Genomic DNA, 25,621 nt, shown 5'->3' with positions numbered 1-25,621 from the left:
CTGTAATAAAGAATCCCATCAAATTGCCATTGAGGAAAAAGATCTGCAAATTTTGTAGTCACATTTTTTATACAAATTAAATTTATATTATAAATCAGTTAAGAGGCAAATTTATTGCTTTTAAGGAAATAGTGACCAAAATGTGCTAAATCATGCTTATACCTTATACATCTCTCTCATGTAACATATATGTAAAATAGTTTCCATGACAACCATTTGTTAATGACATTAACTCTCACTGTATATCTGGTAAACATACAGTTAAATGAGTTAAAAGTTAAATGAGTTTTTATTTAGACTCCTTTATTCAAGAAAGTGTTCCAGATAGATTTTAAAGCATTAACATTTTATACTCATGAATTACTTCAGCATAAATTTCTGAAAGTTTATTATATGAAAAGCACAGTACTGGATATTACAAGAACCTAAAATGAATCAGACAGACTCTGCAATTGAGAAATTTAAATAAAAATATTGTCTGGATAGCTGATTGTATTAAGGAATAACTTTCAGTCATTTTAGGTGTGGAAATAGTGCTTGTCTTTTAGTGATATATACTGAAATATTTACAGACGAAATGATACCTGGGATTTATTATTATAAAATGATCCCACGTGGTGGGAAAAGGTAGATACGGATGAAACTGAGGGGCCACGGCTGGTGATGCCGGTGCGGCCTGACGGGCACTCGGGCTTGCCACACAATTCTGTATCGGTGTGTGTGTTAATATTTCCACCAAGGAATAGTTTCAGTGGAAGTAATTTCCTTGAGGTCTGGAATGGGCACGAGTGCCAGACCACCCATGCCCTCAGTGAGATGCAGGTGCTCCAAGGGTCCTCTCGGCCACGGTCAGGGCGTGTGGTGGTTAAGCTGATCCTGGAGGAGAGGGCGGTGGGACACACCGTGAAGGCTATGACAGGTAGCGTGCGGGAAGCACAGGGGCTGTGTGAGAAAGGCCCTTCGAAAGCGCTGCTGAGAAACTCAGTTATCAGTTCTGGAAGCAACCACACAAGCTGTCCAGACCACTCTGTTCTCACTGGCTGAGAGCTGGACTCAAAGCAGGCACAGGGGCTCGTGTGGTGGGACGACGGAGGGCACGTCCCCTGTTTAGCCCAACTGAAAACCCTGGACGGCACAGACGCAGCAAGCACGAGGAGGCTCGGGAGGGCGGAGGGGAGACGGCACAGCAGCAGGGGACCCGGGGACGGTGTGGCGGCGAGTCCCTTACGTCTTCTTTTTGCATCATTATCCCAGGCTTGGAGCTGAAGAAGCCGGCAACCTGGAAACACCAATGGGCAGACCAAAACACCCAACGAAAACTGTCTCTCTGGCCAAGGGACCAGGAGAGGACCTCCCAGCAGGACAGGAACCTGACAGACTGAACCGCCCTATTCAGCCAGACCCCAGCCTCCCATCCAGCAACGACGTGGGGTGGGGGAGCCTCGCGTCTCATTCCCTCTGGGCTGTGACGACACCCTCCCCCCTCCCCCCCGGTGATGCAGAGTCAGGGAGAACAGGCGGGGAGCCTGGACTTCCAACCCCCTGGCGGTACCCAGGTGCCTGCCCCCTCCCCACTGCGGGTGTCACAGGAGGCCGCCACCCAGCAGTGCCAGTGGAGGCCAGGGAACCTGGGCGTGCACCCCCGTCCGGCAGCGATGAGGCGGCGTCTCCCCTCCCCAACAGAGGGCTGGGAGAGAAAGCCAGCTGAAGCAGAGGTCCAAGTAAGACTCAGGTTCTTGTAACACAGTATGTCCAGGTTTCAATCAAAAATCACTCATCACGAGAGCCAGGAAGATCTCAAACCGAATGGAAAAAGACAATCGATGCCGACCCAGAGACATCAGCGTTATCTGAGAAAATTTTAAAGCAGCCATCATAAAAAAGAAGTGGGAGGAATCAGTAACTGATCTCAACACTGCCTATACAGTCCGAGTCATCAAGACAGACAGGCAGACCACGCAGAACAAAACAGAGGACCCAGAGACAGGCCCCCACAAAACACCCGCTCATTGTTGACAAAGGTGCACAAGCAACACAAAGAAGGAAGGACAGCCTTGTCAACAGACAGTGCTGGAGAGCCGGGCACCTAGAGCTCACACCCCCCACACACATTCACCTGGAATGGACCATGGGCTTATTAAACGTAAAGCATGAAACTACAAGACGTTTACAAAAATCACAGGAGAACATCCGTGGGATCTAGGACTCGGCAGAGAGTGTGCAGATTAGCCACTGAAAGCACGATCCATAAAAGGAAAAAATGATGAACTGGAGCCCATCGAAATTAAAAAACGTTTGCTCTGCTAAAGACCCTGTTGAGAAGATGGAAAGACAAGCTATAGACTGTGAGCAAATATCTGAAAACCACACACCAACACACAAAATACACAAGAGGCTCTCAACAATGAAACACACGCTCCCATTACAGAGACACTTCACCGAAGAACGCACACGATGGATGTTCACACGGGAAATGATGTTCATCATCATTAGCACGAGGGAAATGGGACTTAAAACCACGTGAGATTCCACCACACACCTACGAGAAGGGCTAAAATAATGACAACCCAAGGGCCAGCGAGGAAGGGGAGAAACTGGATCACTCACACGCTGCTGGTGGGGATGTAACATGGTACAGCCACTCTGGGAACCAGTCTGGTGGTTTCTTAAAACTACACGTGGGCATTTATTCCAGAGAAATGAAGACTTACGTTCACATAAAAAACGTGTACAGGAACATTTATAGCAACTTTATTCGTAACAGCCCCAAACCGGAGACAAGCCAGTGCCCTTCAGCAGGTGACCGGCTGAACACACTGTGGACCATCCGCACCACGCAGCACCATGCGACAATGAAAAGCAACAAACTATTGACACACGCAATTACCTGGATGAACCTCCAGAGAATGAGGCTGAGTGAAAAAGCCAATCCCAAAGGTTACATACGTTACAGCCCGTTTATACAAAGGCGATCCTTGAGCAACACGGGTTTGAACTGCATGGGTCACTGAGACACAGATTTGTTTTTACTAAGCACGACCTACCCCACTGCACGGCCTGAGGTTGGCTGAGTCCAAGGATGAGGATACAGAGGGCCGACTATCAGTTACACAGGTTTCCAACTGCACCTCGGGTCGGCACCCCAACCCCTGTGCTGTTCAAGGGTCAACTGTATAACATTCTTGAAACGAGAAAACTGTAGAAATGGAGAGCAGAGTAGTGGCTGCGGGTGCGGAGGGCGTGGGTGTGGCTATAAGAGCACAACGGGGGGGCGGGGGCGACAGATGCTCCGGATCTTGACTGTCCTGAGGTTGGCACCCCGGCTGTGACAGTGCGCTGTGTAAAGGGAACACCGTCCTCCCCGTATTGTTTCTTACAGCTACACGTGAATGTACGTTCTCTCAAAATAAGAAGGTCAATTTAAAGCAGGCAGAAGGCACACAGTATAGTGGCCGGTGCGCTGGGAGGCTGGCTTCCCTGGAGGTCCCGGACGAGGAGGCCACGCCTGCCGCGACGGTGATGGGCAGTCGGAGCACAGGAGAACCCTGCGCCGCCAGAGCTCACCTCGTTTGTAGGACGTGCCTCGTTTTCCTGCTCTTTCATATTAAAGTTCTAAAAAAGGACAGGGAAAATGTCTCACAGTAGAAAATAATCAGGCTGTGCACAGTGTGGGTGGGTACGTGTAAATTAAAAGTGGAAGCCAGAAATCTCTTGCAGAGCAGAAGCCAATATTTTCAGCTTCTACAAATGCCAACTCTCGTACTGAAGGTTATAAAACAAAGCAAAATAGCAAATGCAAGCACTTTAGAGCATTTTGCATAACATTTTTCTTTCATTCTGAAAAGCACCTCATATGGCCTGGACTACAAACACATAAGAATTAAAACCCCATCCAAAATCCCATATGGAACAAAATTCCAGGAATGGCCAGGTAAAGAAAAGCTTTACTTGACAGCAGTATTCAAATGCCTTCTTCATTTTTCAGGGTCCCCTAAGCATTAAGAAGTAAGCAGAACTCGGGGGGGGCGGGCAGGGAGGCGTGAAAAGACCATTAAACTTGGCATCGAAAGACCTGGGACTTAAGTTTAACTTGATTCCAGTTATAATTTCAAATTTTCTTTTTTTAAATAGAACTAGAAAAGCTGATCTTACGTGGAAAAATAATCAGGTTTGAATAGTCAGGAAAACTCTGAACTAAGGAGCAGTTAGGTGGGGCTGGTCCTCTCAGACTGGAAAGGATGGGGCGCCAGCATCCAAAGCATGCCCGCGGCTCATGGACTGTGGAGCAGGGAGACGGACTCAGGACAGAGCGGCTTCCCACACCACTGACCAATGCGCTTTCTAACACGTGGGCCTGGAAACGGGGTAAGCCCCAGAGGAAGAGGAAGCTGGACCCACCAGGGCCACTCGGTCAGTGTCGGTTTCGGTTCCCCATGGGTTCGCGTCTGACTTCCAATAACATGATCCGACAGGCAATGCTTTATTTTCTAAGTGGGTGGTGGGTAAATGGTCATCTGTTGTGTGATTCCTCATACACTGTAGATGTTCATGATGGAAGCCAAGGTGTAGATATATATGTAAAATACAACATTCCTATCCGCTTCTGCCAGCACCCTCATCTTCACCGTGGAAACGTCAGCCTGCACAAATTCCTCCCCTTCCCTTGGTGACAAAAAGGTTTTCCGGAATCAAATACACAGAACATAACTTATTAATATTCAGGATGCATCAGAACATGAATTCTCTATTGTGCTGGTGAAAAATGCTATCTTTAGGAATTCACTAAAAATTTATAGATTAAAAAATGTTTAAGACAAGCAGTAACTTGACAAAAATTACTAGCCATTATTACTGGGTTTTATCCATGTTACTCTCCGAACAGGATGGCTTTGAGAAAAGTTTTACATATTCTTAATGACTGTTAAGGGTTTCAGTTTTAATAGCCATACACTACAAATTTTTAAAGAGCGAAGTGTTAAAATGAAGATTCTTCATGTTAATTCTCTACTATAAATCAAGCAACTTGCTAAAGGCTAGACTAATTTCGCAGCTATAGCAAAAAACTGAATGATGATTTTATTATTTATTTAACAAAGATAACTGAAGTATAGAATTCTTACATAATTTGAAGAAAAATAATCTGAAATTCAACAACTTAATCATGCATGTTTAGAGAATGCATTCATGATCTGTATTTTGCTTCCAATATTTTGCTTTCTAAACAAACTAATATCATTAAAATATTCAAACCATTCAATTTATAATATTTTACAAAGAAATAGTTTCATTCCTAGGAAACCATCCAAATAATAGATGTTCAGTTATCCTTTAGAGATTTTGTACACATTGAACTAGATACAGCAGACTGTGCATAGCAAATAAGGTTCAAGCATTACTTTTAAAACACATGTTTTTTTCTAGTGAAATGCAACATGGAATAATTAAAATAACCATAGCAATCGACAAAAAAACTCTTGGAACTAATAAGCAAGTATAGAAAGGTTGCAGAATACAAGGTTAATATACAAAAGTCAATTGCTTTCCTACATGCAAGCAATGAACTGGAATCTGACATAAAAAACACAATACCATTTACATTAGTACCCCCCCAAATGAAATACTTAGGTATAAATTTAACAAAATATGTACAAGATCTATATGAGGAAAAGTGCAAAACTCTGATGAACGAAATCAGAGAACTAAATAAATGGAAAGAAAATCCATATACATGGATAGAAAGACTCAATAATGCTGACTTTGGCTCTTCCCAACTCGATCTACAGATTCAATGCAATCCCAATCAAAATCCCAGCAAGGTATTTTGTGGAAATCAACTAACTGATTCCAATGTTTATATGAAGAGGCAAAGACCCAGAGTAGCCAACACAATATTGAAGGAGAAGAACAAATTTGGAGGACTGGCAGTATCTGACTTCAAGACTTACTATAAAGCTATGGTAATCAGGACAGTGTGGTATTGGTGAAAGAAGAGCCAAATAGATCGATGGAACAGAATAGAGAGCCCAGAAGCACACCCACATAAATACTGTCAATTGTTCCTTGACAAAGGAGCTAAGGCAATACAGTAGGGCAAAGATAGTCTCTTCAACAAATGGTGCTGGAACAACTGGTCATCCACATGCAAAAAAATGAATCTAGACACAGATCTTACGAACTACATAAAAATTAACTCAAAATGGATCACAGACCTAAATGTAAAATGTAAAACTCCTAGAAGATAACATAGGAGAAAACCTAGATGACCTTGGGTTTGGCAATGACTGTTTAGATACAACATCATAGGCATGAGCCACAAAAAAAAAGAATCACTAAGTTGGACTTCATTAAAATTAAAAACTTCTGTTCTATGAAAAACAATGTCAAGAGAACAAGAAGACAAGCCACAGACAGGGAGAAAATTTTTGCAAAAGAAATAGCTGATAAAGGACTGTTATCCAAAATATACAAAGAACTCTTAAAACTCAACAATGAGAAGACAACAACCTGATTAAAAAATAGGCCAAAGACCTGAACAGACACCACACCAAAGAAGACATACACATGGCAAATAAGTAAAGCTGTCATCAGGGAAATGAAAATTAAAACAACAATCAGATGTCCCTACACACCTATTAAAATGGTGAAAATCTAGAACACAGACAACAGCAAACGCTGGCAAGATTGCAGAGAAACGGGAACTCTCATTCACTGCTGGTGTGAATGCAGAATGGTGTGGCTGCTTTGGAAGACAGTCTGGTGGTTTCTTACAAAACTAAACAGACTCTTACCACAGGATCCAGCAATCGCTTTCCTTGGTATTTACCTAAAGGAGCTGAAAACTTATGTCCACACAAAAGCCTGCATGTGGATATTTATAGCAGCTTTATCCACAGTTGACAAAACCTGGAAGCAACCAAGTTATCCTTCAGTAGGTGAAATAAACTGTGGCCCATCCAGACAATGGAACAGTATTCAGAGCTAAAGAGAAATGAGCTATCAAGTCAAGAAAAGATATGCAGGAAACTTGAATGCATATTCCTAAGTGAAAGAAGCCAATCTGAAAAGGCTACGGACTGTATGATTCCAACCATATGACATTCTGGAAAAGGCACAACTATGGAGACAGTAAAAAGATCAGTGGCTGCCATGGGGTGGGAAGAGGGGAGGGATACACAGGTGGGGCGCAGACATTGTTTAGAGCAGTGAAACTACTCTGTAGGACACTATGGTGAAGATTAATAAACAGAAACTCCATTATTTTTATAACCACACTCTGTCCTTCGAGATGAATGAAGAGTAACAACACATTTGAAATACTGTCCATGCTTGCTCTGTTCATCACGGCCTACTTAAAATCCCGTTTATCTGAAAATTACACTTTATTTTCTGGAATGAAAGGGAGAAAAGAGAATACTGTGAGCTGTATTTTCAATATGAACACTAATAATTACATTAAGAATAGGCACTGTTAAGATTTGATCCAGTTCCCATAGTATTTCAAGTACATTCCACAAATCTAACTCCACACATTTGCTTTAGAATCTCAACTGTCAAACCAGGGTGACTCTGCCCATCCCTGGAATACACCCCCAGCTGAAGGAGCTCCTTCCCAGGGAGCACGGCCCCCACTTGTGCTGGGAAGCCCATCTGTACAAGTGCAATGAAATGTACCCATACATCTGTCACAAGAGATTCTGGGAGCCCTGGGCCTTCCATCCGTAACTGCTGTCCACCAGGGGTCTGCAACTTCCCTTACTTGCACCCCTCTCCTGGCAGACACAGTGTCTCCCACTCTTGCCAGAGACTGGCTAAGATCCCTTCCTTCCTGATATACACAGCACAGCAGCAATGCATCACAGAAATCCCCCTCCTCACCCACCGAATGGTACTTCAGGTGGCCCATTCCAGAGTGAACTCCAGGCCTGAAAGCTGAAGCTATCCCTCTGCCACTGCCATCCTGTCACCCACACCTGTCCCATGGGTGCCCAAATCCCTGGTGCTGGCACACAGAAGGCTCTAATGGCTACTTGTTGCATGAATGGATGGATGGATGGATGGATGGGTGGGTGGATTGGATGAACGGGTGGGTGGGTGGGTGGATGAGTGGGTGGATTGGATGAATGAGTGAATGGGTGAGTGGATGAATGGATGAATAGATGGGTGGATGAATGGATGGATGGGTGGATGAACAGATGAATGGGTGGGTGGGTGAATGGCTAGGGGGATGGATGGGTGCGTGGGTAGATGGGTGGGTGGGTGGATGAACAGATGGATGGGTGGGTGGATGAACAGCTAGGTGGGTGGGGGGGTGGGTGAACAGCTAGGTGGGTGGGTGGGTGGGTGAACGGCTAGGTGGGTGGGTGGATGAACAGATGGGTGGGTGGGTGGATGAACAGATGGGTGGGTGGGTGGGTGAACGGCTAGGTGGGTGGGGGGGTGGACAGATGGATGGGTGGGTGGATGAACAGCTAGGTGGGTGGGTGGATGAACAGCTAGGTGGGTGGGTGGGTGGATGAACAGCTAGGTGGGTGGGTGGGTGGATGAACAGCTAGGTGGGTGGGAGGGTGGATGAACAGCTAGGTGGGTGGGTGGGTGGATGAACAGCTAGGTGGGTGGGTGGGTGGATGAACAGCTAGGTGGGTGGGAGGGTGGACAAATGCCCTCCCACCCTAAGCCTCCAGCTGCCACAGCACTCTGCCCCTCACAAAGAGGCAGTCTCTCAGCCTCGTGGAAGCAGGGAAGAAGCCTGGCATGACAGCTGCCTGCTCCCTCAGGTGCTGTCTGCATCTCCTCGATGGCACAGAGTGCCCATGCCCCGTCCTCCAGCACTATCAGAGGTGGCTCACCTATGCAGGTCTGGGCCTCCATTTCTATAAAAGGCCCCCACCACCCATTCACTTCTCTGTCCTGGAAACGCGGGAGCCCAGCTGGACTGCAGCACAAGCACGGTGACAGTGGCCGTCACAGGGTGTGCAGAACGACGGGGCACAGACAAGGGTGCTGCCACCCTCAGGACAAAGTACTCGCTGAGAACGCCCTGCGTCGCAGAATACAGGCGGGCGTTCATAAGGTGGGGGGCGGGGGGTGAAGGAGCCCTCTGGGTTCTCCACCCCGCCCCTCCCACTGCCGTGAGTGGAGAGAAGGCGACAGCGTCTGCACTGGTCGGGCCCGGGGAGGGCTGGTCTAACAGTCCCCGGGAGTGTGACCTGGGCTCCAGACCCAGCTCGGGCCTCAGGGGGCAGCACCTACCAAGACAGCAGTGTCTGCTGTATGGGGGTCCTGGTCAGTATTTAAATTTCACATTGTTCTCTTCTAACCATAATTTTTTGACAACTAAGCTAAGCCATGTGCCTCTCATCCAGAGTAAACAGCCAATACCCTGCCTTGTGGAAGGGAGTGACCCTTCCACAGGAGCAGTGAAAAATCACTGAAATCGCATTGCTACTGAAACCAAGGAACCTGCTGCTACACTGTTCTGACAAATAACTAAATTCGAAAAGGCACACGTTATACCAGTCTTTACACAGGATTGGGAGCACTTTAAAATTATACAATACTAAAAGACTACATTTCACATCTTGTAAAACTTTCCCAATTTGGTATAAATGGGATGGCCAGTCCTAATAATACTCATAATTTTTAAAGGCATTATTATAAGTTTCAAATATAGGGCATGTTATAAATAGGAACAGGTATTAACACATACCTAATGTTGTTTAGCAGTGTTCACAATGAATCTACACACACAGGAATGTCCAGTGAGCACGACTCATTTAATACACTGCATTGCTACATCTTTTAACACCCAATTTCTCAAGATGTTGGTCTGAAACCGCAAAGTACTTGGGAATGGTTTTCCTACTGAAGAATAAGATTCTAGAATGTGTGAAGACATTTAGAATTTGTATACAGTGGCACTAATACAAACCATGTGAATTACAATAAGTTCCAAAAGAATGATGACAGAATTGTTCTTACACGTCTCAAAATTTTCCCGAATTTATATGCTTAGGGATGAGGGGCCATGGAGAAAAAATAGTGGCAAGTCTAAATTTAGGGTATGTGGATGAAAATTTCTTGCAGTTTTGGCTTTTGCCTTTGTCTTAATTTCCTACTGCTTGTCTTAATGCCATCTTGCTCTTTCATGCCTGACTGAGGAGAGCAAACACACCGACGCTGTAACCAGGTGCAGGTCGGGAGCAGCAGGGACACCGAGAAGGCTACGCCCGCGTGCCCTGGGGACGGTGCCTCTGTCCTGGACACACACGGTGGGCATGGTGCCCGAAGAGGTCACACATCACAAGGCCCCGCCGCTCCTAGACACAGAGCTCCGTTAGTACAAGCGTCTGTGTTACAGTGAGCAAGATGCTCTTATCACAGATTGCTGACTCCAAAATGAATTTCTTCTTCCTCTTCTTGGGAAGCCACACTGAAGAACTGTGGCTCATTTTATTTCCTGGAGAGATGACTGTCTCCTGCCGCAGAAGACCCCAAAGATGCGGTGCTGGAGAAAGACCCCGTTCCAGCCCTATCAGCTGCTGGGTAACGAGGTGGCGCCCGGAAGACAACTGGCTATTGCCTCAGCAGGAGTATCTCTGCACCTCAGACATTTTCTGTTAGTTAGCGCATAGTACGTGGAGACAGCAAACGCTCAACACCTCTTAAAGCAACAATTCACCCCAAAGCCAGTAGTTTGTGATTTTTATAGTCACAGGCAACTTTTAAATCTGGTGTTAAGAAAAGAATATTGATCTTAACACATCAAGTTGAATTAAAGACTGAAATTATCTGGAGTGTTGAATGGAAGGAATTTGCTCTCCGTGTTTTTAAAAGGAAAACACTGTAACAGCGGCAGCCAGTCTTACCACAGCATGAAGAGTAGTTTTGACGTTAGAAAAGTCAGTCAGTAAGGAAGAGTGGCAGCAAAGGAGAAATTACAAAGCATCTGTCTCTAGACGGAAAATCTCCTGGGACTCAAAGCTACACACTTCAAAGATTTCATAAATGTCTTCCTAAAAAATACTTTAAACCTTGAAGCTGACGTGATTCCTAGACATGTTTAGAGACATGTTTTTAAAATATACCGTTGTAAGTGAGTCCCTAGCTAAAACTCTACGAAATGCCAACAGAAGAAAAGAGAGGCACTCTAGAGGGAAAGCAGAAGTAACCGGCATCAACAAGATAAACTCACAGGCAGGTCAGAACACGTTGCCGCACCGCAGGCGTTGGAAGCCCGGTATTTGCACTTCAGGATGAAAGACAAAGGGGTTACCTTTCCTCTCAGAGCGTCTCTTGCGCCTCCTTTTACACCGGCGGATGCTGAGGACAGTCCCCATGGCCAGGGTCCCCGCGATGAGCAGGGCCAGCCCTGGCCAGTCCGGCCCCGTCCCAGCTCCCGGCCACTGGGGTGGGCGCTCAGCCAACCATCCGAGCCGCGCGCCTGCGACGGCCCTTGTGGACACGTGGGAGGGCGGCTCCTCCCCCACCCCAGGCTCACTCTTCAAAACGCAGATGGAGGGGCCCTCAGCCCTTCAAAGTGGGCAGGGACATGACTCCGGGGGCGGCAGGGGGGACGACACCATCTCCCCAGCAAACAGAGTCCTGCCTAAAAAACCCAACATCTCCAGAATACACACAATTCCTCAAATAATGAAGTAGAACCACCAAGAGTCCAGTTCACAAAATAACACTGCCCAAAGTAACGCTACCACGCAGCACTGCTCAGGGGCCCAGGGCCCCATGGCCTGGGGACATCGCTGGCCCCACCTGCACGTGGGCACCTGGGGCCAGGCAGGCACGACCCTCCCCTTCCCACCCAGCCTGGCTCGCTGGGGGGTGCAGAGCAGGGCGGGCACACACACACACGCATGCACGCACACACACACATGCGTGCACACACATGCACACGCATACGCACACACGCACGCACACACACACGCGCGCGCACACACACATCTCAGGGCGCGGGACCCGCACTTGGACTGGCCCAGCACAACCCACAGCCCGCAGCCCCCCTCATCCAGACACGCTGCGGAGATGCTCTCCCACATCTTGGGGGCCCTGTCCTTGGAACAAAAGGCAACTGCATCCGAGAGCCCTGAGGACAGGGGTGTCTCGCGGGGGAGTCAGTGTGCAGGGAGGATGTGAGTAGCAGAGCCCTTCAGCAAAAGAAAAGTTAATCGACGCGTCAAAATCTTTCTCTCCACACAACTGACCGTGTCTTGCATAAAAAGTGTTCCTTTCCTGATAATGCCAGCATCGTTTTTCCAACTTATTATTCCAAAGGTGCACACGAATTAACGCCGGCTTCACCACGATTGCACGTGGAGCCTGAGCCATGTTTTGTCACATCAAGCAGCTCCTATTACTCTTAGATTTGTGTGCGTGCCCGTCTGGACATGCTCCACAGAAGACCTGGCCCTGCAGAACCCCCCTCCCCAGGGCTCCAGGCAGTGGGCACTGGTGGGACAGAACCCACCGCTCACCCTGGGGAGGGACCAGAGTGCAACCCTGAGAGCGTGCCCTCCGACCCCGTCCCCAGCTGCAGGTGCAGCTCAGCTCTTACCGGCAGTCGTTCTAACTCTGCTTTCCTGGGGTCTGTACAGTAGTTGTCTGTGTGGCATCCCCACATCACACTGCAAATTATTTTAACTATATTTTCTTTTTGTTGATGCTCTGGCATTTGGGGGCCTTGCAGACCCTGGGAAGGAGAGACTGCCCCTCCCGGATGGGCTGATTTGCAGAGACAGCAGAGGGCTCGGCCAGGAGCAATGCAAACCACAGCCCACACTGCGATCTAACCTCCCGCCAGGCCCCTGCTGCCCCGCCCCTGCCCCAGATCACTCAGGCAGGGACCAGGCAACCAGAAACCACCGCTACAGCCCAGAGCCTGCCAGGGTGACTCAAACTGGCCAATCCTAAGTGGTTTACTCTGCCCTGCCTTGCTGTTCTCATGGAAACCCCCCAAAAGGCCTCCTCACTCCCTTCTCCCGCCTGACCCAAACGGGTGCTCCATGTCCTGCGGGGTGGGGCATGTGGCGCGGCGTCTCCACGGCACCTGCGGCACCTCCGCTCACGACGACCCCGCGGGTGCAGGACGGTTCTCAAGACGCCTGGTTTGACAACATCGAGTCTATTTAGGTTCCTTCTAACTAAAGGGCACCGAACAGTCTATGAAACACAAGGACAAGCTGGCTTCCTGCTATCACATCATACAACCCAATTTCTCATTCGCTCTACATTCGTATAAAAAGTCAGGTAAAAGTGGCAGTTACGTGCATATAGCCTGTACTTCATAAAGTGATAATTTGCTTTTTCTCATCAAATGACACGACCGAACGCACAGTTAATCTTCCTCACGTAATAAATGCCATGTTTTCCGCTTTCTTGAAAATCAGAGTGAGTCAGAACCCACCGGAATGACAAGGCAAGTGGTGCCCTGATGCCGCGTCTGTGGCCGCGGACGGGAGGGGCCCTAACGGAGCACCACCTTTCTCAGCGCGTCTTAACTTACAGCCATTCCACGAGAAGTTCCCAAAGGTGAAGTAACTTCCTCTCTCTGCATCTATCATGCTCTTCTTTTTTCTTCCCATTTCTTTCTGCTACCTTTAGGATTATTTAAGAGGAGCATAAAAATAGAATACCTGTATTCATGGGAATCAAGAAATTCACAGCAGAATGGCAATGATTTGCTGCATCAGATATGGTTTCTAGAACCATTAAATTGACAGTTAATAATCTAAAAAAACACTTTAAAGCTTTTTCCAATTTCAAAAGTACACCAATTTCGGACTTCAGCTGTCACATCTTTGCAAGTTAATAACTACTGAATTCTAGGAGAATGTCAGAAATAGTTGTACACCATTTAGCATCTGACATTCCTGGTACCTAATTAATTTTATTTATCTATGTCCTAGAGTAAAGACTCCAACATTTAATGTTCCTGGACTATTAATTTAGGATAAGACTCTTGAAAACTGTTTTTCTACTCTTTCAAGAAGGAAACAAGGAGTTTATTCCATTAGAATTCTACAGTCTCTAAATGAGTCAGTTCCTCATTAGTTATTCACATACAATCAACACACAGGAAACTGTAATGGTACTTGATTTAATACCATGGTGCCTCAGAAATATCTCTTAATAAGAAACACAGCAAACATTCACTCACTCATCCAACTGGGAGCAAGCACCTACTATGTGCCGGGACCATCCTCGGGGCCAGGGCTCTGTCGGTGAACAGAGGACATTCACAGGCTCGCATGGGGCTCACGTCCAACAGGAAAAGAAACCCAGTCAGCAGTGAGTGTCACCAGCAGTTAAAGGACTCGCGTGTCAGAGGACGGTGCACGGCTCCAGGAAGACGGTAATGAAGCCAAGACTAAGGCGCTGAGGAGGCTGACGTGAGGCCCCGGGGAAGAGCGTTCCAAGAAGACAGAGGGCGAAGACCCCGAGGCAGAGCCCGCGTGGCCCAGGAACAGCCAGGAGGCTGGAAGTACTGGAGGGTCGGCTCACTCTGCCTGGCCTCTGGCCTCTGCGGAAGGACGGGTGTGGGGCAGGGCTGACGCGGGGGGACAGGTTAGGAGACCAGTGCAAACAGATCCGATGGTCAGAGCCTGACGGCCGTGGACAAGGTGAGAAATAACCAGACTCGATGCAACCTAGTGGCACAGTAGGCAGGCTCTCCTGATAGCTTGGATCTGGGGCAGAAGGGAAAGGACGGCCCCGGCTTTTGGCCTGAGAGCCTGGAAGGACAGAGCTGCTGAGATTGGAGGCCTGTGGATGGGGGCGGGGGCACTGGGGGGTCAATCTGATGTCCCAAGTTGGAGATGAGGTGATTCCCCAGAAGATGCTGGGGGACCCGGGGTCTGAGCCTGGAGAGCAGGAGAAAGGTCTGGGCTGGAGACTCAGGTGTGGGACTCACCTGCAGAGAGGTGAGAGCGGGTGAGTCCTGAGAATTGAGTGTAGACAGAGCTGGGAAAGGCACTGCGGCTGGGCGGTTGGGGGAGGGAACAGCCACTGAGGCGGTGTGCACAGGACGAGTGTACTGAGTGACCATCACCTGCCGGTCACTCCAGTTACATGTCACCAAATCTTAGTAAAGGAGACTCTGCAATGACCACACGAGGGGCGGGCTGGACACAACCACCACTTGTTTTACAACCGGCAGGGATGCCATTCAAGCGTTTGTGAGTGGAGCTGTGCAGTGTAAAACCTGCACGACCGCACAGCATGGCCATGGTTACAGCACAGGGGTCATCAGCACGAAGCCCAGAGCAGGTCTCCCCGCTGAAGCCCTGCTCTACCTCCTTCTAGCCTGGGGCCACGGCAAGTTCTCACCCTCTTGGCTCCGAGATGACAGCCATGGTTCCCCCCAGGCTTGCTGGGAAAACCAAGTGAGGACAGTGTGCAGGACACAGTAGGGGCCACCTTGGCTTCAGCTGCTGCCGTATCATCAGGACCACCACCTTCTGAAGAGGAGCAGCCAGCTGGAGAGGCTAGGTGACCTGCCCAAGGTCACAACTGGGCAGGCGGCAGGACACTGTTGAGAACCCAGGACACTCCCAGCTCGGGACCCAAGCTCTTCCCCCTCCACAATGCCGCCATCGCAGCAAAAGCACGGCCACTCAAGGTTACTTTTTCAATACGTTAAGATTCCTCACAATATTAGGTCAAAGTAACACGCACGTATTTCTTCAACTAAGCACATTTCTACTTTCTAAGGCAAGACAGTTCCGAGCAGATTAGGGGGAGTGTAGTTTGCATTGCACCTGCAAGTTTCCTCCACTCAATTAAGATCACGAACTAAAGTAAGCTTTCTCCATTTTCTTTTGAAGAGACTTTACCAAGGAACTTTGGATTAAAATAAAAATTTACATTGATCAGATAAGTAGAGCAGGTGTTGGATTTGAAAAAAAGGGGGGGAGACACTTGAAGGCCCTAAAATTAGTTCCAACAGCCTAAAGCCACCCAAAACAAGGAAGCAGCCACAGACGATGGCACGCAGATGGCTCGGGTGGCCCACAATGACTAGAGGTGGCCCACGGAGGCCTAAGGTGACCCACAGATGGCTCAGGTGGCCCACGAAGACTAGAGGTGGCCCACGAAGACTAGAGGTGGCCCACAGAGACCTAAGGTGACCCACAGATGGCTCAGGTGGCCCACGTATGACTAAGGTGGCCCACCAACGGCTGGGGTGACCCACGGATGACAAAATAGCCCCAGATGGCTTAGGTGGCCCATGGAGTAATGCCGGCAGCAGAGGCCATCTCAAATCTGAGAGGCCTGGGCTGAGCACAGAGAGCTCTGATTCCTAGTTACAGACTGAAGGAAAGTTTAAAACAAATAGTGTCATCAAGTCTGAACGTAAATTTGAAACTGAACTGGGTATACAATTGATAGCCATGGTTTAGACAGGTATTTCTTTAAAGATTATTTTTGAACCATCCTTTAAAAACAATGTTTTCTACTACTGATTATTAAAAACAAATTAGAACATACACTTTATGAAGTATAAAGTAAATCTGGTTGGGCCTTCAAAGAAGACAGAGTGATTTTGCTCAGTCTAGAGTAGAAAAACCTCTGACCCAGTTAACCTATGTATACTTGATTCCAGGGTTGGTTTTTTTTTTTAAACCGGGTATGTGTAGATGAAAGAACCAACATAAACATGCATATGTACAAGCAATGTACAAAAGGACAAAAATGGTCAGATCTGACTAACAACTCAAACAAGACTGAATGGAAAAGAAAAAACTTAAAAAGAGATCAGAAGCATCACAGCCTGGACCTGCAGGGTGGAGAGCCAAAGGCACAGGACTCGTGGGTCTAAGGACCAGACACATGACCAGGGAACACACCAGAGCTGTGAGAGAACTCCCCAGAAATGAAGGTCTGAATCTGCCACCAAGCGGACACCGTGTGCACCAAGAAGGTAATAAAAAGCAACGAAAACTCACATTTTTCTCAGCAATATCGCTGAAATTCATGACTAGAGAATTCGAAGGAAGTCTAGCCCAGAGCAATCTGGTTACTGAGGCGATGAAGCCGGGCCGGAGGGCAGCGACGGGATATCCCCCAGTCTGAGAGGGGGGTACGATCCCAGCTCGGGTCCCATCAAGCTGGTCAACTACGAAGGTGGGGGGCCTATAAAATCTTGAGTCCCGGTGCAGGGCAGCCCCCAGGCCTCACCTCCACAGACCCGAGGGCACAGGGGCTGGAGGGTACACCCCCACCCCAGATCTGTATCCCCAAACTGCTGGGAGGCTCCCAGGAGAGGTGGGTGCTGTCCTGGGCGGATGCTCAGAGGGACGTGTGGGGACAGGTCCCTCACTCTACCCAGGCCGCAGAGAACCCTGCTGGCCAAGGTCTACCTTCACTCTAAAAGTCTAGCTCTCTGGTGCCTTGCGGGCAGAGTCTGAGCCAGGGCTTTCAGCTCCTGGATTCCATCACTGATCCCGGCCGCCGCCTGGCCAGACCCACCCCCCGCCCCGGGACCCTGTCCCAGCGCACACTGCTGCAGAGTCAGCCTGGGGAGAGCAAGTGGCGGCAGGGCCAGGACACCAGAGTGGGCGTGTGGGTCAACAGGCCGTAGGGCTGAGCAGCTGCAAGACAAGGGTTCATGCAAGAGAAATTTTAAACCTCAAATATTCACATTATTTCTTCACTTTATGTTGGCCACTCTTCACTAACGATCAAACACACATATACAAATTTGGGTTAATTTAGTCTTATTAAAATTAGCAATCCGTCACCACACATTCAGAACTTGATAGTATAAACTATTGGGGGTTTTTCTGCTTCTGTATTTTATCTTAATTATAAAACCTATTTGAAATATTAAGCTAAAATAATGAAACTGTAAAATTATATTACACATAAATAAGCAAAGCAATAATTTTTTAAAGACTGGAACAGATGTATGAAACTGTGCTTTCCAATTCCATAACAGGAACTCAACTTATTAGAATTAAGTTTATAAATTATTTGATAAAATTTAATTTACAAATCAGGTCACTCACTGAACTAAACCAGCTGTAAGTACTCCACACCACTGCCTCACGGGTCCTTTAAAATGGCTAAAGCAGAGCCAGTGAACAGAAGCTTTTCTGCGGGAAGTTGCTATCTGGGCTCGGGGTAGGAGCGCAGGACAACTGTCCTCAGGGTGTGAGACGGGCTTTTTCTTGCCGTCTCAGCGTGACCTCACAGCGCTACCTACCACCTGAAGGCGTCCGCCCGGGGCTCGCGGCACGCTGGCCGTGTGGGCGCCTGATGGCGTGGGCGCCCCGTGGCCTGCCCTCACCCCTCACCGCTGCGTCCTGGTGTCCTGTACAAAGTAGGCAATGACACAGAACGCCAACGCCGGACAAGGCCACTCTGGGGTCAGGATGGATCAGGACAGCAGAGTGGGCAAGAGGGAACCTTTGGGACGAAGGACACGCGGGTGGTGCTGTGCTAACTGCACACACTGTCAGAGCACATCTAACTGAACACATACAAAGGGTGATTTTTATTGCATGTAAACTGTACGTCAATAAAGGCAGCTTTAAAAAAATCCCAGAAAAAAAACCCCACAAATAGTAGAAGAAAGTCATAGTCTCAATTTGAAATAAAATGGAAAATACGTAGATTTCAAGAAGAAGGAATGCATGGATTCCAAACACAGAATGAATCAGTTGGAAAAGACGAGAAAGCACACGGGTCTCTCAACAGGACTGCAGAGGAAGGCTTACAGCAGCTCTTGCTGCCACCGGCTGACTCATGAGGAGACTAGAGGGGGGAAGTGAGCAAACTGCCCCAAACTCAGGCTGCAACCACGTCTCACCACCCAGCTCTACCACCCCCCAGGCAATGCAAGAATGCAGGAAAAAGGCAGCACTGAGCAAAAAAGATACGACCCAACTATAAAGCAAGTTAAAATGTGGCATGACTTTTGGCAATTAGTGTAGTGTCCTAAAAGAGAAATCACTTAAAAATTTTCCTTTGCACGCACAAGTGTGACAGAGGAGGAACTATCACCTGCATCTTATCTGGCTCTGTAGTGAACACCGTCTGCTAATCATAATAACGTAAATGCCATGTACGGATTTGAAACTGAGTGAACCATGGTTACAAAACGGAAAATAAAATTTTCTGCTTTGATAACATTAAAAAACCCAGAAAACCAAACCTGACAGAAGCTGAACAGTGGAGAGTGAGGAGGAGGTGACGGGCAGGGTAGGGTAAGTGGCCAGGTACACCTGACACGGTGGGGAGCCAGGAGACGGTCCAAGGTCCAAGAAGCTGGCTAAGAATCCGCAGTTCCTAAGACAACCAGCAGGGAACATGGCTGCCAACCTGGCTGGCTGACCCAATGCTCCTCCCCAAGCCCCCTTTCTCCTGCCCCCTTTTGCAGAGATGTTACAAGAGATAAATACTCATTTTCTCAGTCTCCTTTGTGACTACAGCTGGCCACACAACACAGTTCTGGCCAATGAGATATAAATGAAAATATGCAGAGGCTTCTGGAATGCCCCTGATGAAAACGACAGAAATGGGCTGCACTGCTTGCTCCTTCCTTCCCAGTTGTTATTGCCTTGAATATAGATGTGATGGCTGGAGCTGCAGCAGCCACACTGCAAACACGAATGGTTAGGAGAACTGCAGAGACACTGAACCAGACTCCTGATGTGGTTGTGCTCTGAGCCAACTCTAGCAAAAACCTACCTTTGCTTTACTTACGAAATAAGTAAATGAATAAATCCCCAGTTGTTTAAGATACCATAGGTCATGTTTTCTGTTACTTTCAGCCAAAAGCACTCCTAAATGACACAGGAAAAGAAGGGAAGGCAGAGGTGTAAGTGAGCTAAATCCTCCTGTATCTAAACTGAAAGTCAATAGATATTGTCCAAAATTAACAAATCAAATAATTGCAAGTGTATTATTAAGAAACAGGAAGCATGGCAGTGACTGCCATCTGCGCCAACAGCAGAGCACCCGCCCAGCCAGCCACGGAGAACGACCTTTCCAGCCCTCTTGCCATTCATTGGTCATGGTCACGTGACGACAGTTCTACCCACTGGGATGGAAACAGAAGCGTCACGTGGCAGCTTCTGGGAACCTCCCCAAGAGACAGCACACAGGTGCCCTTTATCACACCCCCTCCAGCACCTGTCCCAACTATGGGTGGGTTCACACACAGTAGACCGAACACCAGGACAGACGGTCTGGGCCTGGACGGGCCCGTCTGCCTGGACAGGCGCTGCCGCTTCACCTTCCTCCCGGTGAAGCTCCTCACGCTATGCCTCTGTCCCCGCAGCGTGTCCCCTCACACTGGCCAATCCAGAAACACAAGTATCTACAACTCTTTAGAACAATCAGGGCTGCCTCTGGGGAGGGCGAGGACTGTGGACCGCTGCTTTCCACCAAAAGCCCTTCTAAATTACGTGACTTGTCTGACTTTGAAGACATCGCTGGTAAAAACTGAAAAACAAAACCCAAGCAGGCCTGGTCTCCTCTCCCGCACCCCCACGTGCCTCCGCCCAGCTGGCCTCGGCCCTGCCCCTGCATGCCCCCACCCACGACAGGCGCAGCCCCTCTTGGGCCCACCAGGCTGCTGGGGTCCTCTCCTGCCCCTGCCCCCCTGCCCCCTGCCCACCTCCCCATGCCATCTGCCTGGGAAATACACACCCTTCAAGACTCCCCCCGCCCCCACGAAGCCTGCGACCCCTACCGCAGGGGGGAGAACAGGCCACCTGCCTCTGGCCCCTACTTCTGTCACAGCAGCAGTAGACACCACTGTCGTCACCTGCTCACTTCCCTTCCCCCCCAGCCATGTCCCCACCCCAGTGCCCGCCTGGGCAGCGCTGCAGAGGCCTGAGTTCCACCATGATTCAAGAGACCCACCCCTTCCTCTAAGCAGCTCTGGGCTTTGCTCTTCCAGAACGGGCCCCACGGAGCTCTCATCGCCGCTGCCAGCTGCTGCCCCACAAACTTGAGGGAGTGATGGAGAGACCACATCGAATGCCCTAGCCCACATCCAAAATGTCATCCGTAGACCGTAAGACCAGCAACGGCCCACAGCATCCTGGTAATAAGGCGGTCAGGAGACATAAGCCTTCCAGAATTCTCCATCTGCACAGGAGGGGCAGGGGTTCTCTGATAAATTCAGCATTTCGAATTTTACAGAGGGGTGACTACACAACGAATCTGTCCACAAGAGGGCACTGCTGTATGTCTACAAGTCCCCCCAGGAGGAAACAAGGAAAGAATACCAGATTTTTCCTGTATCTGTAAATGAATCTCCCGTTTTTCTTTTACACATTAGTCTTAAGTATCTGGATCCATTATTTTGTATTTAGTCATGACCAGAGCACAGAACAGCTACAAGAAAATCAGCAACCTACTACTAAGAACAACAGATACTACTCTGCATCTAACACTGCAAAGGCAATTGAATTTTTATTCACTAGAGTCATACTTTTGAGATTAACCGTGCACTATTTTGCTTGCAGCCACCCTCGGGCAGGGGTGTGGAGAGAAGCCGTGTGAGGGTCCCTCCTGGGTCCTCTCTGCGACACCACCCCCTGGGAGAGGTCCCTACTCCTGTCCTGAGGGTCCCCCTCACGGCCGACGCTGCCTGGAGCGACAATGACTCTTCTCCGCTCCCACCAGCATCAGCGGGTGCTGTCCGTCCCGTCCCACCCTGGTCCCGAGGGCCTCGGTCAGTGCCTGCCCACAGATGCAAGGCACCTATTTGCTGGGTGAATGAAAGAGTGGGGGACGCAATACACATCTTTCTTGATCACTGCTGCAGACCCGTGACCTCACAACCAGGGGCGCTTCTTCCTGGACGCGCTTTGTGGAGCTGACGCCGATGAGTCAGTCCGGATGACACAAGGACACTTTCTCAGTGGCAGTGACTCATGCCAGAAACTCACTGAGAATCACTCTTCGTTCTCAGCCAAATTTTGTTTTATTTCGCTGACCTTCAGGAACGTTTATAAACTGAAGTGTCATCTGTGTTAAATAGGTTATGTTAGCCAGTAAATCACATTAAAGGGGAAAAATGTCAAGTTTTTGCCCCCGTGTAAGGATTCAGCCCCTGCATAAGCACTGGGTGTCCCTGCAGCGACGCCTCTCCCCACCTGGGGCACTAGGAGCCCTGGAGCCGCTTGCAGTCGCGGGGGCCCACGCCTGACGCTGCGGGGGCTCCTCCCCGGCCCACGGCTGCTCCAGCCTTCAGGACACCCTGCAGGCCTGTGAGGGCCTCGACGCCACTCTGTCCCCGACAGCCCCTCCCTGCTACATCCTCCTCTCGGCCAAGCCTTCTGTCAGTGGCCGCGGGGGGTGGCAGTGGTGGCCACGTGTGGACGTGGCCTGGTCGTCGCAGGTCTGGGGCACTCTGGCACCGTGCAGGGAGAGGGAGTGTGTGGGACAGCAGGACTGCCCCAGAAACAAAGAACTGTCCTGCCTGAAGGACTAACATGCAGGCGACAAAGAGGTTCATGGTCTCCCAAGACCCCTGTTTCATATATAATCACAACTTTCAACACACCCAACCATCCAAAAGTGTAACTGCCAAGCGAGAAGCAGGGAGAACTGCGTCGCGCTTCTCCAAGAGTGAATCCATGAGCTGAACACCATTCCACTCAGGTCTACACCCTCGGTCTGTGTCACCCTCGCAGCGCCTGCGTCTCTGCATTTACAGGCGTGCGTGCACAGGGTCCTCCTGAGAGCGGCGGTGCCCGGCGTTCACATGTCAACAAGAGAACTATTTCGTGGTACATTCTTAATTTCTCTTTTATTACATTTAAATACGGCTATAATTATATAAAGTGGTACCTTCTATGATTTCATTTCAGAATAAAAAGGGGAGTTAATCAACATTTGCTCTAAGCAGAATGCTGGGGTTGGTGGCAGTGAGACACACCAAGGAAAAGCCTCGGCATCTGAGCACACTCAGGGCTTCCCCGGGCCTCCCTCGAATGTGTGCAGCTGAGTAAGTGCTGCAGAGGTTCCACAGCGCGAGCCCCGAGACGCCCCAACCTCGGAAGATGTTCTCACCTGTAAGACACAAGAAGCAACTTCAATCTTTTCAAGGAGCAAGAGAGGCAAAAGCGGCAACTGTGCCTGAAACTAAAAATACAGGCTCCCTCCAGCGTCACCGTCAGATGGCAAACGAGGCTACTGACAGGAGCGCTTCCACCCGTAGAGACTTTTTCTGGCCACTTCCATGGTTTTTTTTTTCTTTTTCGAACCACTCTGAAAAAAAGACTAATACATCAGATTATCGTTGCCAGAATTAGCTCTCATTTTATGAAACAAATACAAAATGTCTATTCTGCAACTAACATCTATCAGTAGGAGACATGATTCACGACGTTGTGGTATTTGATCATTCCCAGCCCTCCGTTCTGCTTCAGATGCCACCTTTTGTCCTTGGTTATTTTTTCTGTGCCTTCAAGGACAATTTACTTGTGCAAAGGAGCATAAATAACTCGCTTCTCCGGTGCATGCTTACATTACATAAAAAAACACTTTCTATTTCACTTAAACAGTATAATTAATGAGGCAGTTTAGGTCTATGGCACCTTGGATGTAGGTGGCCGTAAATCACACTTCACTTGCAGCACTAAAGCACGTCTCACTCCGGGATTCTTGCCGTCTCTCAATAAACTCCAGCTACAGAGACACTGATTTAAGGTCGCTAACCGAGCTGAAAGATGAGCTGGGGCTGAACATAAAACTCCACCCCTCTGGCACAAGCAGCGGTGAAAGTAACCTTGGTTTTGCCCTCCCCGTGTGCAAAAAAAAAGAAAGAAAAGAAGCATCAGTCGAAGAGTAAGCAAAACCTCTTTTAAAGGTCTCCCTGGGAACCAGGTGCCTGACATCCTTGACGTTTACAGACACAGAAATGGCACGTGGGGCCTTTCCAGGCGCACCTCTCCTCCCCCACCCGACCCCGTGGGCTCCACGTCTGCCCCGTCCAACGTCCCCCAGGCCCAGAGGGTGCTGTGATGTGGCAGACACTCCTCAGCCCCCACCGGGGGAGTGAACGTACACAGAACACGCTCTTGCTGCACTCAGCAGCCTCTGGCGACCACTTCCGTATACTTCTTCCCCGTGAAAAGACCTCCTTGAAAGTTCAACGCTAGACCTTCTGCAGGCCGCAAATTAACCTTACATCACACTACCGGGATTTTAACACTTGTCTCAACTCCTCTCAAAAGCAGACGCTGAATCATATAATAGTCACAAAAATAAGTACTAACGAAATTTTCTTTTAATCACCTCAAGGAAAATAATCTGCAGCAAAGGCTTTACAGCAAGTCCAGCGTGGCGTCCCCTCTGCAGGGACCGCGCCGGCCGCTGGGGGGCAGCAGAGCACCGGCCGAGAGACCGCGGGGACAGTAAAAAAACGGTCTCTGCTGGAAGCCAGCCCATCACACGCATTTTAAACGGCAAGCCAAAGGCTTAACTAATCAGTTTACGGCAAGCCAGAGGCACTCTTATTAGTCAAATGTTAGCAGAGATGTACAGGTGTTTTGCTCTTACCTCGCACTCAACGTGTTTCTGTTTCCTCGGCCCTTCGGTGCAGGCGGGGCTGAGAAGATCTAAGTGTGGCGTCCGGTTGGCGAGCTTCCTTCAGGCCCCCCTCCAGCTCTCTGTGCCCAACCTGAAAGCCTTCCCTCTGTAACAGAAGCATTCCATTACTTTGCATTAATTTAACTCAATAGTAAAGCTTTTTCACCAGTGCAGGAGCTAACTCTAATAATAAATATTGTTAATTAAAAGTCCTCTCCTTGGGAGATGATCCTGCAGGCCACACAGCACAGGCAAAAAAAAAAAAAAAAATCCCTCTCCTAAACATGTTTCACTTACTTTTACTGTACTCTTACGATATTTAAAGCAGATACCCAATGGTCAATCACGCCTTCACCCCCGCGACGATAGGCAGACGCGCACGTGACACGCACCACCGGATCTCTGCTGGCGGACGTGCCAACGCAAACGAGCACCGACCCACGCGCTAAGGAGTGGGGCCCCAGGCGAAGTCCTGTATGGACCTATCTTCCGAAAAAGGGAACGTCACATGCACGGGCCCGGGCACGCGCGTGAGTGCAGACAGACCCAGAGCTGCACATCCGGCATCCTCCCCGCCCCTCCCCGCCCCCTCCCGCCCAGGCTCAGGAGCTGAGGCCAGCCCTGCATCCGCACCTCCATGTTATCTCCCCGCCGACCAGCAGCACGACCGCAACGCGCTAAAACACCTACAGAACCTGAGCATGGGACATCTCTATTTTCCTTTCGAAAAACAAACTGATATCCAAATGACGTCTGTGCTGGGCTCCTCCCGTCACCCACCCACAGCGCCACCCACCTCATCACCACCCGGCGGCCCACCTCCACGCCCGGGCGAAGCGAGTAAAGGGGCGCTGCCTCGGTGCCCACTTCCGCGGCAGGTGGGAGTGGGTCGCAGCGGCCGGGGCACGACCCCCCGCACTCCAAGGAGAAAGAGGAAGGACCAAGTGCGAACCACGAAGGGGTGAAGTGCCGTTCCAGGAGCTTCACAAAGCGAAAGTCCACAGACTAAACAGAGCAAGGAAAACACGGCAGGAGCAGCACGACAAGAGGTGCAGAGCCG

The 25,621-nt window shown here is 49.2% G+C and overlaps 1 protein-coding gene across 8 annotated transcripts in view; it reads right to left on the bottom strand.

The window, feature by feature from the left end:
• Positions 1 to 25,621, bottom strand: part of ADARB1 (adenosine deaminase RNA specific B1) — a 116,520-nt gene that overhangs the window by 42,042 nt on the left and 48,857 nt on the right. For 6 of the 8 annotated variants that reach the window (XR_009503034.1, XR_009503035.1, XM_059921713.1 and 3 more), the window contains exon 2: positions 24,532 to 24,667. The gene's annotated coding sequence lies outside the window, so the exon portion shown is untranslated. Of the gene's footprint in view, positions 1 to 23,040; positions 23,251 to 24,531; positions 24,668 to 25,621 lie in introns of all 8 variants that reach the window. The other 2 variants (XM_059921715.1, XM_059921714.1) reach the window with 2 other exon arrangements.

This window comes from Balaenoptera ricei, chromosome 4 (genome assembly GCF_028023285.1).
Source record: "Balaenoptera ricei isolate mBalRic1 chromosome 4, mBalRic1.hap2, whole genome shotgun sequence".
Classification (NCBI taxonomy): domain Eukaryota; kingdom Metazoa; phylum Chordata; class Mammalia; order Artiodactyla; family Balaenopteridae; genus Balaenoptera; species Balaenoptera ricei.
The sequence above is the reverse complement of the archived record's forward strand: the minus strand, read 5'-3'. Positions and strand labels throughout refer to the sequence as shown.